A 12,743-nucleotide genomic window follows, 5' to 3' on the forward strand; every position below is an offset into this window, starting at 1 on the left:
CGAGTAAACAAATTGGCTGTTGCGGATGACGACTGAAAGTAAGAGAGTAAGAGTAACAAGCCTTCTAGGACTTTGTGTTGGCTGTAGTGTTTAACAAAAAAACTCTGACACATGTCATCAGTGTCTGCTTTTAAATCTTTATTAAAGACTCATTCATATTATCCGCTTTTTGTTTGTTCTTTAAAAAATAATTTTTTTGACATTCTTTGGTTAACTACATTCAGTTCTTTTAGATTATTATGTTAATTTTAAGTTGTTCATCACTATAATAATCACATTGTATCTTATTTTGACATTCCACGTGTCTTTATTAGTCTTTTTTTAACTGATTTGCTGGTTTTGATAAGTACTATACAATAAACCTTATCAGTTTTAGAATTACATTAATATTTTAAGTATCTTGTGAACATGAAGTTAATAAGGTGCAGAGTCCAATTTAATCCAATGCAAAACTATATTTCCCATTCAGGAAGTGTTTGTCCCAGCATAAACTGACAATAAAACACATCACAGAGACTTTTGCTCATTTTCAGTTCAGTTTGTAAATATAGTCACCAAGGTTTGGAAAAGAGTTTAATACAGCAGACTAAAACTGTCTCAGTAGCAAAAAGTGAACACAGAAACACACCAAAATATAGATTTTATGACTCTAATAGTGATTTTTTTTTAAACTGAAATTTAAACTTTAGTTTAGCTGTTATGGTCTGTTTCTTCACATCTCCAAAGCAGGTCACATTTTTACAATATCCTTTGACTGTATTCACACAGACTTTGACACTAAACATTTTTTCCTGGGAAGTGTGTCCTGTGCAAACTGTCTTTCGAGATCTGTGCACATGGTTTGAATAATTTTGAGAAATGAAATCTCCTACAAGACTCATGTGCATGCACATCTATTTTCTGAAGGCTTGAAAGCATTTTAGATCTTGGTATGACAACAGCACACCCTGTGTTAGAGGTTTAAATTCAAACAGTCACTCTTTGAGTAAGGTTTTATATTGGCACCGGAAGTTGGAACCCTCTGATATAATTTTATGGATTTGTTGATTTGCTTAGTTTGTCTCAATGACAATCTCCTTTATATTTTATGTCACTGATGAAAATAATTAAAAAATGGTACAAATTTTATCTACACATTCTTTCTCAGTGGATCAAGTGTTAGCTAAAGTGGTTTTCCTTTATGCCAAAAAATCCCACCAGTTAGTTTCAGTAATTAATGACAGATATGTTACACAGACAGTCTATGTATCCACTGTAACAATGTTATACTTCATTATGGGCAAATGAATGTCAAAGGTAAAACTGAAGTCATTTTTAGATCTTATCCAGTATATCTACTTCAAGATTTTATATTTTATATTTGTGAAAAAACATCACAGCACCAAATAAACAGAGTAACAAACATAGGGACAGAGTGCCTTTTCTACTGTTCCTCACAACTTCACCCAGAGGGCAACGTGTAACATGACACAGCAGTTAGAGGGCAGTGAACAAGAATTTTTATTGGATTTTGAGTATATAATTGGTTATTTCATGGCCCCATTGATTGATTGTGGCATTATTTACTTCATCTTCTCTGTGACAGTGTTTGATTGGCTTTCTTCAGGGACTGCAGGTCATTCAGTCCAGCTCTGCCATCTGTCCAGTGCTTGGCTGTGAGTGTGTGTGTGTGTGTGTGTGTGTGTGTGTGTGTGGTCAACATAGTCCTAACCTGGCCAAAGAGATAGGTCAGGACCCTGTTTAATTTTCTTTGAATGAGGTCTGTGGACTGCTGTCTATTAAAGATCAGAGACAGGAAACAATCGACAGTCTAACTTTCAGTGTGAAAAAGTAGCCGCTAATAACACAACATGTCATGTTTCCTGTCAGGATAAGACGATGCGTGAAGTATTCTGGAACAATGACAGTAGGTTTAGTATTTTTACTGGTTAGACTTTCTGGGAATGTAGCTCATGTTTGAACTGAACTGAAATAATATGAATTTAATATAAAAAAAAATATACAGAATTATTATGAAGCTATTTGATCACTCAAAGCACTTTAACAACTTGCCTCATTCACCCATTTGTATTCCATTTAAATATCTAAGTGCTTTCTATCTAACATTCACACAGATGAATGCATCAGAGAGGAACTTGGGGTTTAGTATTTGTAGATGATGTCCTCTACCTCCAGAGCTACAGAAAGTCCTACCTTATCCCTGTTGTAGATTAACACAGATCCCTACACAGTCTACTTGGGTGCTGTCAGCTGTGGTAGACTCTGTTGCTTACAGTATGTTCTTATGCTGCCACAATCAGAGCCTTTGTGCTGTCCTTTTCTTAACACTGGTAGGATTACTTGATGTTAGTCACTTCTGTCGATTGTACACATCCCATTCAGGGCCTTGGTCGTTGTAACTGTTCCTCATCACCAAATGCTAAAAACAATGAAAAATGTCTATACACCATGCATACTTCTTATACTGTATGTTTTGACCCTTGAAGGCTTTTTTCATGCTTTTACTGATCCTGGTGAACTGTTGCTCCCTTTCCTTTTCTGGCTGGGCTGTCAGCCAATCAGCATTCGATCTATTCACAGTTGAGCTATGTTGGATTTTCAGAGGACTGCATAGAAGCATGTTTGTTCTGTGCAGTCATCTGTAGGCTCTCTGTAGGCAAACAAAATGGACACAAGTGCAGCATCATAAAACAAGCATAAAGCCCTTTGAGTGGTCAGTAAAACTGTCTAAATGGGAATAAATTTAAATTTCTGAAGAGTAGTAGTAGAAGTATTGGCGATGTAGTATTAAAGAGAGCACAAACATTAGTATATTTCACCTCAATATGACTCACTCATCAAGACTGTTGAAAATAGTTGGAAAATGCTGAAAATAGTCCCCAGGATATGCTAGCATTATGTAATAAACAAAAGAAAAAAAGTAACGTTGTGTGTGCTGCTCTTTAGAGGACATCTGTGAACTGCAGCTGCAGAATAAGTGAAGTGCACTTTGGAAAACTGGTTTTCCTTTTGCAACAAATTAATTCAATTCAAATGTTCAGTGACACACTCTATTGGTGTGTCATTACTAACTATTTCTCTTAGCTGAGATCTCAGTGAGAAAGCAATAATAAGAAAAGTGTGTATGCCATTGCCAGGCTGTGAAGCAGGAAGGTCAAGCCCTTTGGGGCCTCATTTGTGTTTTAATATTCCTGAAAGCACATCTGAACAAAATAGCAAGGATCTGTGTTAATTTACCATCAAGAGAGGGCCATTATATTCTGGGGACATGTACAGACATAACTTAAAGTTAATGAGATGGGACTTTATTTGCACATTTCAGGACATTGACTTCACCTTTCAGTATCACCTCCTTTGTGAATGCCTAATGAATTTAAAGTCAAAATAATTTCAAACTGTAATTGATTGCTAATTCACTGGACTTGATAGCAATAAAGGAGACTATTATGAGGAAATTATGTTTTTTCGTGCTATTTATTTTTAGAGTTGAACGAGATGTTTTTGTTTTCTGTCACTGCACATTTAAAACTAAACAATTTCTTGTCAATTCAGACGCACTGACCTGGCAGTTGGCTGTAATAAAAAAACCTGTCATCCATCTGTAATTGTTCTAAACCTGGCAATTATAAAAGGAGGTCAAAAAAATGAACTTTTATATTACTGAAGGTTGCAAGACTGATTCCCCCTTCAGTCAGGTGATGGATTTATTTTTGTCTCCATGCTCATCTTTGATTAGGCCACATCTGTTACCCATGAGCCTCAGTATTAATGACAGTGCCAGGAATGGCCTCCAGTGTTTTGATTTAAGCGTATCTGAGTGCAGCCCTACTTACCGCTCCAAACTCATCATTTTACATGTGCTAGGTGACGTAATGATTATGAAGTTAAAGTGTGACCTGTCAGCTTAAATTTGATGGCGTTTTTACCAATCACACTATCAAATTTGCACGTGCCTGCACATCTTCTTCAGTTTACTTTCATGCCTTTGACTGACACATTCAAATATTTCAGAAAGCACTCAAGCTCAAAATTCTTAATATGGGCTGATTGTGAAACTACAACTGGCCGATGTAGCCCTCTTAGCCTTCTGCAAAAATGTAATATTCATGTATTAGGAATGGCTAAACACCTACGCTCATTATATTCCATTTTCAGGTGCTCTCATCAACCTTTTTGCATTTCAATGAGGCTCTGAAAGGATTAGGTTCAAGCTGCACTTGGCAATAATCTGAAACAACATAAAACACTGAGTACGAATACTGCAATAATAATAATACATAATAACATTTCATGTTTATTAATTAGGTGGCTTGGACTGTCTCTTTTACTGCTTTAAAACTGTGATTCAATTCTGAGTGTTTGGCTTAAATACAAAATGCCGTTGTAATTGTTTCACATAACTTAATCAATTGATGGTAAAGGGGAAACATTGGGCAGTTTGATTAATGATTAAAACTAAACTAGTACCCAGTCACCAGTAAGCTCTTGCAGCACATTATGGTCTTCTATCATCACATTAGAAATTCACCCAACTTCAAAATGGTGCTAAAACTGATTTATGTTCAGTAAAATAACAAAAATGTTCCATCCCTCTTTTTCCTAAAAAGCTCTAAGAGGAAGTCTCAGAGAAGCATTTTCACCATCTTCATCCATTTCAGTGTCATCATCATCTCAGAGCTCCGATTGGATCCTTACCTGATAGGTGTGAAATGACCAGTGCACAGACTGCCTCAGTGACACTGATTGCAGTAGACTCACAGTCTGAAAGACACCAGTGAAAAGAAGTGCAGCAACAGAGGAAATCATGCCTCTGCCATCTGCTTTTCAGCTGACAGCAAAATCACTCTGAGAATCCATAAAAGAGAGAAATCTTTCTGAAATGAAATTTCAAGCCAAATGAAATTTACTTAATTGGTATACACTTTATAATGATTAATTATTCGAATAAACAAAAGTTTTATTTGGTAAAATCCTCCACTGTGATTTAGAACTGAGAGAGCAGAATAACAAAAAACTGGAATAATAGGAGCAGATAAAAATAAATCATATGGACGACTGATATATTGCATGTCATTAAATGTTTTATAGACATATAGTATTGCTACAGTGGTGTGCTGTAAGAGCGAATTCATTGTTAGAATTATTGAAAAAAAGATATAGAAATTACTTACACAAATACTTTATTTTTATTTTTATTTTTTTTTTTAATTGAAATTTTTTTTATTTCAGTCAACAACAACAACAACAACAACAACAGATTATAATTTTACATAAAAGTACTCAAACAGTAACCGAAAAAGGAATAGGCTGAAGCCTTATGGCTTATACTTATCCTATCCCTTACCCCCATAGAAATAATCAAATCCTTAACCAAGAAAATAAATAGCATTGATAAATAAGTTGTATAACAGTTTGAAAAGAAATCAATGATAAATCAAGAAATTAAATCAACACAAAAACATTTTAACAAACCAAATTTCTATAACCTTGTATAATACTAATTTTTAAAATCTTCCTGAAGAATGACAAAGAAAAACACATCTTCAGTTCATCATTAAGTCCATTCCATAATTTCACTCCCAAAACTTACTTTAAGAACACACACACACGCACACACACACACACAGTGAGATTCTGATCTGTTTAAGATGCATTTTTTTCTTTATTTTATTCCAACTCCACTAAAATGTTTGTCCAATCACCGACTTGAGCCGGGCTCTGGCATTTTCTAGATTACAATTATGTTGGATTCTCCCACATGTCCTCTAACAAAAGAACCCTCATGAGCCCCCCGCTGAGTCTCCTGATGCTGAAACTCAAAAGCCTCTCTCATCCAAGCCTCCCCATCAGCATTTAGCTCTTTACTTTCCTCCAGCTGGGTCCAGCTTTGCCCCAACCTTCCCAGTGGATTCCCCTATCCTGAGCTAACCTCCCCCGAGCGACAAGGGGGCCCAGGTGCCCTCACTGAATGAGACGTTGAGGTAATTTGGCTCGATGCACCCAAACACACACAGATCAGGGGCAGGGAGGGACTCTGGACATTAAACAATGTCTCATTAAGTTTGTTTGGATGTGACAGGAGACATAATGAAGGGTGGTGTAATGACCAGAAACATCTGATCTCCACCCGCTCCAAACAAAACATCTAGGTAGGGGCTGGGGTCAGGGCCAAAGTCATGTCATGCTTCCCTGCATCTAAAGGAAGTGTGTCCAGGTGAGGGAATCCAAGTTGAAGCACTTCAGAGGGTAAACGCTTGTTTTCTGGATGCTTCAAAGCTGCTACTGCAGCTATCGTTTTAGCTAAGTCTTTCCAGGTTTCAGTTTAAGGTTTGCACTTTCTTGTTTAACAGCAAACACGTGATTTATGCTCCTTGAGTTAGTGTTAATGGAAAAGCACCAAAAAGTATCTGCATCACCTCTTTGAAAATCAGCCTGTTCAGTCTTGTTAGTGAAGCAAATTTCCACGATGGACCTAAAAAAATATGTTCCAACCAGTGCAGCTGAAAGTTTTATGCAATCCAAAATGGTCGGCAGCTGCGTACCATTACCCAATTAACTCAAAATAGCACAGACAGCTTTTTGAATTAGGGGCATTTTTCAGTTCATTAACATCTCATGAATGGCAAATCAAGATGCAAATAATTGGTTTGTGTCTATATAGTTTGCAATGTCACCACAGAGGATATCTATAAATCACAATGCAGAAGTGACGCTTTTGTTTGACTTGTGAGGTTATTCCAGTGGTACACAGCTGAATTTTATTATAGAACAGACCAGTGGAATATTTTATGTCCAGTTAACAATGCAATTCTATAACGAGCCTTGGTTATGCATCTTTTTAAATGAGACCCCTAATGTATTTCTACAATTGGCAATATGAGAAGTTTGTGTGGGTTTTGGAATCTCCCAAATATCAGGCATGGAAAGTCAAAGGAAAAAAGTTTAAATGAATGAACAAAGGACTGCTAATGGTCAGTGCTGTCTTTTGATCCACAGCCTAATCAGTGACAGTTGTTTGGTTAGAAGTGGGGTTCATAAAAAGGCTGTGGAGATAGATCGTTGAGGTTTGAATGTATCCTTTCATGGTGAAGAGAAGCGCTTCGGTGTGGAGCGCAGGTGTGGAACAGCTGAATCACCAGGGCCTCTTGACCCAGAGCCTGTCCACTGCTCAATACACCATTAACCTCTGCAGCTGACCTGATCAGTGTGGCCACAACTCGTCGTCGGCATTGCGAGAAATGATAACTGGTGATATAGGAGGATGTAGGAGAAAGTGTATCTGTATTTACTGCATCACTGCACTTCATTTCATTATTGTGTTTTGTAATTTTAGACTGCCTTCTTAGTAATCTGCAAAAAACAAAACAAAGCTGAGTAGCAGAAATAATTTTAATTGCATTATGTGAGACTGCTAGTAACAACTAACCATGTTTGTAGATGGCATGTCAGCAGATTTATAAATGTACTTAATTGTGGAACTTAAAACATCAAAACTAAGTAGTAAAAATTAAATGACAGCAGTACCAGTGCATTTTTGTATCCATATTTGACAAGTTAGAAATGAAAGATCTGTCATGAAAATTGCATGAGCTTGTGTGCCATGGCACAAGGACACCTTAGGAATAAATAAGTAACTTTAGTTGACACCCTCAGAATGAAAACAGGCTGCCACTTCTGCAGTCAGGTCCATAAATATTTGGACAGAGGTAACATTTTTCTAGTTTGGGTCTGTACATTACCACGATAGTTTTTAAATTAAACAACTCTAGCAAGGACTAGAACCAGCAATTCAGTGTTTTATGTGAGAGCACTGTAAGCTTCATTTTGCTTTAAAATACTTTATACTTGTTTTAGTTGGCACTGACAGCTGATTATTCTGCTCTTATTTTTTTTAAACCGGCCTGGTTTTGTGAGCTATGTATGTTTTTATTTATGTATTTAAGTGTATCATAACCCACTGTGATGATTTTGTTCTTTTATTGTTTAATTCTAATTGGGTTTTACAGATAAAGGGATGTTTGTATTCATAGTTTATAATATGCTGTTTGCTCTGGGAGTGAAGTGCTCGATTTCATAATATAACAACGTAATACACAATAGTGATATAGTAATGATGTTTCCCAAGCACATACACGGATATCTGAACACACTACATTTATATCAAAGTATCTGTATCATCATACAATGTTTTCCTTCATTTTTTGATACCCTATAAAATGTAAGACATTTACTCAAACTACATTTTAACTTCCCTTCTATTTTTATTGCAGTATTTTTGGCACTATATGATGCTTTTATTTTCATTTGATAGAATGCCAGTAAAATAGCATTATTTTTATTTACTTATTTATTTCAAATTCTCGGTCCCTGGTAGGGTTGCCAACTCCCTGAAAAATAAATAAGGGACACCTCATGACCAGGGCTGGGCGACCCGATTGTCTTCACCCTTCCCAGTGTGGGGAATTTTTTAGCTCTTGTTTTTGTGTGTGAAATAATTTTTTTTAACCATTTGACAAAGTGCATCCCTTTTCAGCTCAATACTTTTGTTTCTAAATACGGAACGATTCCGTTTTTCAAGGGACGGTTGGCAACCCTAGTCCCTGGCAGTGTGCTCTCAACAGAACACAAATTTGTGCACATTATTCTTTTGTTTTGGACCTTGGACCTTCACATTGTGTAGCAGCATTTGACTCTGAAAAACTACGGTCTCATAAACATACTTGCATGAAAATACAACAGGTGCTGGACCTTTGAGGACTGTGGTTAGTAATGATGGCTGGATGTTGGGGTTTATAGCCCACTCTCAATATTGGCTAGTTTGTCTGGAGCTGCACACAAACATGGTGAGAATGCCTGTGAATTCAGGCTGCAAGCACACACACACACACACACACACACACACACACACACACACACACACACACACACACACACACACAGTAACTAAAGGGGGTAACACTGTACACAAAACTGATTCAAATTAATTTGGGGTGGAACAAACTGAGACCAAAAGCATCCCATGTTTATGAATCTACATGAACCAAGACAGAAAAAAGGAGACTGGAGGGAAAAAACTGGAATAATGAGAGACTAGAGAGTTCTGAGAACATTCAGAGTCTGAGCGACTGACAAACACACACAGGCTTTGTATCATTTGACTCGTGGCAAACCAAATGATACAAAGTCTTCATAACCGATGTTTTTCTGTCATATCTGCAAGATCAGATGTACTCAAACACAAGACCCAAATGTTCAATGCAGGTTTAAGTTCTTTATTTACACAACCAAGAATGACATCAGGGTACATGTTACCTTTGCTCTTGTGAACTATTGCAGAAAAAAATCCAAGTAGGGGGACACCAGAGGTTTGAAATGTCTTTGTGAACTTGTGAATTTGTAAGCACTGAAGATAGTTGAAGTTACCAGGTGGTAGTGACAGTGAAGGGTGGACAGGCAAAGGATTCACTTAGCGGAGTGGGGCGATTGAAGGCTAGCTTAGGTCCTTAGGTCTCAGAAAGAAGAACTTTCTTGGTTTGCAAATTTAGTTGAATGAACTTGCAACCAGTGATGGGAATAACAGTGTTACAAGTACTTTTTTCAGTAACAAGTAATCTAACTAATTACTATTCCTATCGTTACAACACCGTTACCATTACTAATAACAAGCGGCGCGGTGGCGTTACTATTTCTCAACAAACAGACGGTTGAAGCTGTGTTCAGGTTACCGCAGTTTATATCAGTTGCACGGAAGTAGCTGTAAGTAATCTGGACGCTACAGCTTTAAGCAGCTGCGCGCTCCTGTGGACGGTAATCACTTTCTTGCAGATAATCACTTTTTGGCACAACACCTGGAGCTAAGGGGCAAAACAATCACATGAGTGCTGCTGTTTGACTGAGGAAGAATAAAGTAGTTGTGGTAAGCCAATCACATGACCACGTTAAGATGACAAAGCAACAAGGAGATATATACCAGTTTTTAAATTGTGTTGATAGGCCACGTAAAACCAGAGTCATGATAAACAATATATACGCGGCGTTTTTTCCTCAATAGTTTCGTCACGTTTACTGTCTAAGGACAACGCAGCGAGCACTCTCTGCTTATGAGCAAACAAAATTCAGCCCTTTCGTGTTGGTGGAAAAATGCACCATGTCGACCAATCAAAAATGATATGGCAACATGACATTTGGTTGTTTAGGAAGAGGGGGAAGTTTCAGGAGTGATGTTCTCCTTTATAGTGGACAGAAATTGTGTTTTTGGAGTGGCACAAATAATTTGTGTGGCATCTTATTGAAGAACAGCTGATTGTTATGTAAATAGTTTGAAATGGTTATTTTTTTTAAAAAAAGGTAAAAGGTAAATGGCTGCAAGTAACTTTGTTGTTTGCAAAACTTGTGCATAGGATTTTTAAAACTGACAATTTATATTTGCATTTAAAGTTATGAAATATGATTCAATAATGTTTGTGGTTGTTACAGTAAAAAATACAACTTTTTCTACTTGGATTTTATGTTTTCTGTCTGATTTTAGATCAATTGTGTTAATACAGTATGTCAAAATGAAAACATAACTGTAAATTCAGACACGTGAGGTTGTGCTGAAAGGAATGATACCAAACAAGGCAAAGTAAATAGTTTTTAAAGGTGAAATGTAGAGGTCAAATCAGAACTGGTTAAAATGGCCAATTATACCCTGAACCCCAGAGGGTTAAACATTTTTTTTAAAGTCAAAGGAGCTTGCAAAGAAAACCGTCTGGGCTTCTTTAAGTTGCTTGAAGACGTTTCACCTCTCATCCGAGAAGCTTCTTCAGTTCTAAGGTCAAATGGTGGGGAGTCCCAGATTTAAACCTAGTGAGAGTTTCCCCCCACAGAGGGACAAAAGGACCCCCTGATGATCCTCTAATCGCCTGAGCCAAGGTGTGAAACTGGGTGTGGGTCCCAATCAGCCAGGGTTTCGGGTGAGCTCATTGTGAAACCTGGCCCCACCTTATCATGCGAATTCCTGAGGTCAGATGGCCCAGGATGTGAGTGGGCGTTAAGGCGTCTGGGGAGGGATCTCAAAACTGGATTATAGATGGCAGACAGTTGGTGTCGTAAACCACCGCCTCTGTTCAAAGATGGTCGCTCACAGTGGACATAGATGGCTTCTTTCACTCCTCTTTCAAACCATCTGTCCTCTCTGTCCAAAATGTGAACATTGGCATCCTCGAAAGAGTGACCTTTGTCCTTTAGATGCAGATGAACTGCTGAGTCTTGTCCTGTGGAGGTGGCTCTTCTGTGTTGTGCCATGCGCTTGTGAAGTGGCTGTTTGGTCTCTCCAATGTAGAGGTCTGTGCATTCCTCGCTGCACTGTACAGCATACACCACATTGTTCACAATGAGCTCACCCAAAACCCTGGCTGATTGGGACCCACACCCAGTTTCACACCTTGGCTCAGGCGATTAGAGGATCATCAGGGGGTCCTTTTGTCCCTCTGTGGGGGGAAACTCCCACTAGGTTTAAATCTGGGACTCCCCACCATTTGACCTTAGAACTGAAGAAGCTTCTCGGATGAGAGGTGAAATGTCTTCAAGCAACTTAAAGAAGTCCCGACGCTTTTCTTTGCAAGCTCCTTTGACTACGATGACCTGGATGACTGAGAACCTTCACAGACATTTTTTTTAAAGTAACGCAATAGTTACTTTTCAAGTAATTAATTACTGTTAGAATCTCGTAATTCAGTTACTAACTCAGTTACTTTTTTGAAGAAGTAAGTAGTAACTATAATTAATTACTTTTTCAAAGTAACTTGCCCAACACTGCTTGCAACACACAAAACAAAACTAGAACATCACAACGGTGACAACAGTCAGAAGAAGAGGTTAAAACAGCTGTTCTGGCTGGCTCAGGAGGTAGGAGCAACCCCATCCAAATGTGGGATAAGACCAGTACCCTGCCCAGCTCCACCTGGAAGAAAAGAGAGAATGAGGGTGAAGAAAGAAAAGAAAAAAAAAGGGCCTGTCAGAACAGTGACAATTTCAGGGGGAACTACTACGGATTGAGAATTTTTAAAATGACTTTCAGTGTGTGCTGTAAGATGTGCACTGCTGACTTTACCTGTAATTAAATCAATAATGGGGCTTGTCAGGGGCTTGAAGGTAATTAGAGAAATTAAATAACTGAAAATAAAATGTTCATTACTCTAGCAGCTTTCAGTGTGAAGGCCTTTGAGTCCAAAGTTTAGTCAACAACTGAAATGAATGCTCAGTTGGTTTAAGATCAGATGACTGAGTTGGCAATTCAAGGATCTTTCACTTCTTTGCGTTAATAAACTCCTGGGTTGCTTTGGCTGTATGTTTTGGGTTATTGTCCATCTATATTATGAAACATTGCTCAATCAGTTTGACTGCATTTAGCTGGATTTGAGACGACAGCATGTCTCAACACCTCTAAATTCATTCGGCTGCTTCTGTCCTGTGTCACATTATCAATAAACACTAGTGTCCCAGTGCCACGGGCAGCTATGTACGCCCAGGCCATCACACTGCCTCTGCTGTGTTTTACAGATGATGTGGTATGCTTTGGATCATGAACTGTTCCAGAGGTTTTAAACTTGGATATAATAAGCCAACTTCCTGGAGGTTGTTCAACTGGTTGGCTGTTGTGAAGAGGTTTCTCTTCACCATGGAAATGATTCTGCGATCATTCATCACTGTTGTCTTCTGTGGACGTCCGGGTCTTTTTGTGTTGCTGAGTTTACCAGTGC

The sequence above is a fragment of the Perissodus microlepis genome, chromosome 10, assembly GCF_051167445.1.
Source record: "Perissodus microlepis isolate ML-2025 ecotype Zambia chromosome 10, ASM5116744v1, whole genome shotgun sequence".
Lineage (NCBI taxonomy): Eukaryota > Metazoa > Chordata > Actinopteri > Cichliformes > Cichlidae > Perissodus > Perissodus microlepis.